Below are 2,879 nucleotides of genomic sequence, written 5' to 3'. Positions count from 1 at the left end.
CACGCAAAGGACTCTTGACTCATGCTACCCACCGAATAAAGGACTATTTCTTTGAGTCTGCCTAGTTGGGAAAGTCCCCTTGGTTAGACTGCTTCACCCATGGATTTTGCATTCCTAGCATGTAACAGAGTGTCTGCCATAATCAGTGCTCAATAAATATTTGTGGAATAGTGAATAAAAGACCAAGTGGCTGAATAAATTTTCCACTACATTCAAATGTGTATTTCCATGTGTCCAGTGAAACCACTCATTTAGTCGTTCAGTCATTAAATGAATAATCAATGAACAGGGCGTGCCAGGCATTGTGCCAGGGCTGGGGGTACAAAAGTGAGCAGAAACAGACAAGACCTTGCCCTCGTGGAGCTTACAGTCTACATATTACAAAAGTCAGAGGTAGAAAATTAATCAAGCATGTATTGTATTTTCTTTATCGTCAGGAGAGACTAGGCACAGTGTCACACCTTGATTTAGCCACATAATTTCCAGAAGCCCAGAGCAGGGCTCCTTGGTGAGTTGAAGCCAGAGTCTACTATTCAGGCTAAGGTACAGATGGTGAAACCCTGGACTGGGGTTGGCCTCTTATAAGAAACACAGTTCTGTTGCAATCCAGAGGACAGACTGCCCACAACCAGGGAGCAAGTCTGATTTCAAGTGACAGTGACTTTTGGAGCCAGGTTCCATCCTTCGCCCAGTGCCTGCAGATTGGGGTGGTGATGAACTGAGAAGAAGCAAAGCAGAGAAGATTCCACAAAGAGAGGATTAAAGAGATGCCACGGGTCAGCATCATCTCAAGAATGTGACATGGGTGGTCTCACTGCCCTTGTTTGCAGGAAGGTTGCCCTTTCCCATCAAAGCTGACAGTTAGGTCCCCTTACTGAGGGCTGGGGTGGGGGTGAGGGAGTGGAGGGGTATCTCAGGCCAGGTTGGCTCCTAGAGAGGAAATTACAACCTTCCTGCTTCTCTGCATAGATTTGGCCGTAGGACGCCATCCTTTTGCAACCTCCCTATCAGACCACCACGGAGGTTAGACCAGTCGCTCAACAACCAACCTGCAAGAGGAACTTGTGGTGAGTAGACTGCTCAGCTTCAAAGCTCACTGCTCTTTGTTTACATCGCATTTAGAGTAAAACAAGCTTCATAAAGAATCAATGTATCTCAGACTGCTCACATTGAGAGAGAAAAAAAATTTTTTTAATTTATTTATTTATTTTTGGCTGCGTTGGGTCTTCGTTGCTGCACACGGGCTTTCTCTGGTTGCGGTGAGTGGGGGCTACTCTTCGTTGCGGTGTGCGGCCTTCTCATTGCGGTGGCTTTTCTTGTTGCGGAGCACGGGCTCTAGGCGCGCGGGCCTCAGTAGTTGTGGCACACGGGCTCAGTAGTTGTGACTCGCAGGCTCTAGAGCACAAGCTCAGTAGTTGTGGCGCACGGGCTTAGTTGCTCTGCGGCATGTGGGATCTTCCCAGACCAGGGCTCGAACCCGTGTCCCCTGCATTGGCAGGCGGATACTTAACCACTGCGCCACCAGGGAAGTCCGAGAGAGAAACTTTTCAGGAGAATTATTCAGAGAAACTCCTTTCACTGAGCTGATGGCTACTGTTCCTTCCTCAAATGATAGATTCCCGTCTGTGACTTGATAGCTTCTAGTTCTCCAGACCCAAAGTAAAGAGGGATACATCAGATATACTACACACACACACACACACACACACACACACTATGCGTTTATGTGCACTAACAAGAAAGTTTTCCCTATTGAGTGATTATTTTCTAAAAAAGAGGCTCTAAAGATTTACGAGTATAGGTTCCATGGCCATACCGCCTGGTGTTCTAGCTCGACACCAACTCTCCCATTCTCTGCATGCCTCAGTTTCCTCATCTATAGAATGGGGATAACAGGATTATTGCAAGGATTAAATAAGTTAATACATATACTGTTATTATTGTTAATGATAAAAACATGGAAATCCCCCCCTAAAGGAATTTTAAGGGCCATAAAAAATAGTGCTGTTATCCAGTCCTGACTGCCTTCTTTCTTGTCTCTCTCAAATGCTAAGCTCTTTCCTGCCTCAGAGCTTTGGCCCTTGTTGTATCATCTTAGAAACCTCTTCCCCAGCCTTGTGCATGGCAGACCCCCTCATCCTTGAGCTCTGGGCTCAGATGTCACCTCCTCAGAGGGGCCTTCTTAAAAGCAGCCCCTCCTCCATCCCTCGAGACTGTCTATCACAGTCTCCTTTTTTTTTTTTTTTTTTTTTTTGGCTGTACTGCAAGGCATGCGGGATCTTAGCTCCCCGACCAGGGATCGAACCCGTGCTCCACTGCAGTGGAAGCGCAGAGTCCTAACCACTGGACCGCCAGGGAAGTCCCCTACATTCTCCTTGTTTATGCTCTTCACAGAGTCGATCATGCTCTGAAGTCACCCTGTTTACTTCTCTATTTGTCGATTGTCTTCCATCACTGGAACTTAAGCTCCACAGGGGCAGTGACGTTGTTGTCCTGTTTGCCATGACATCATGAAGGCCTCAGGCAGCGGTTCTCAAAGTATGGTCCATGGACCCCCTGGAAGGGTCTTGTAAGGTCAAAAGTCTCTTCGTTATAATAGTTAAGACTTCCTTTGCTTTTTCACCGTGTTGACTTTTGCCCTGATGGTGCAAAGGCAATGGTGGGTAAAACTGTTGGCCCCTTGGCATGAAGTCAAGGCCGTGGCACCAGCTGTACTAGCAGTCATTACATTCTTCTTCACCTCCATGTACTCACAGGAAAAAAAAAGCCAGTTTCACTTAGAAGTCACTTAAGAATGTCCTCGAAGAAGCAGTCAAAATTATTCATTTTATTTAGTCATTTCCCTTGAGTACGTGACTTTTCAGGATTCTGTATGATAA

This window comes from Balaenoptera borealis (genome assembly GCF_965194805.1).
Source record: "Balaenoptera borealis genome assembly, chromosome: 13".
Classification (NCBI taxonomy): domain Eukaryota; kingdom Metazoa; phylum Chordata; class Mammalia; order Artiodactyla; family Balaenopteridae; genus Balaenoptera; species Balaenoptera borealis.
The sequence above is the reverse complement of the archived record's forward strand: the minus strand, read 5'-3'. Positions refer to the sequence as shown.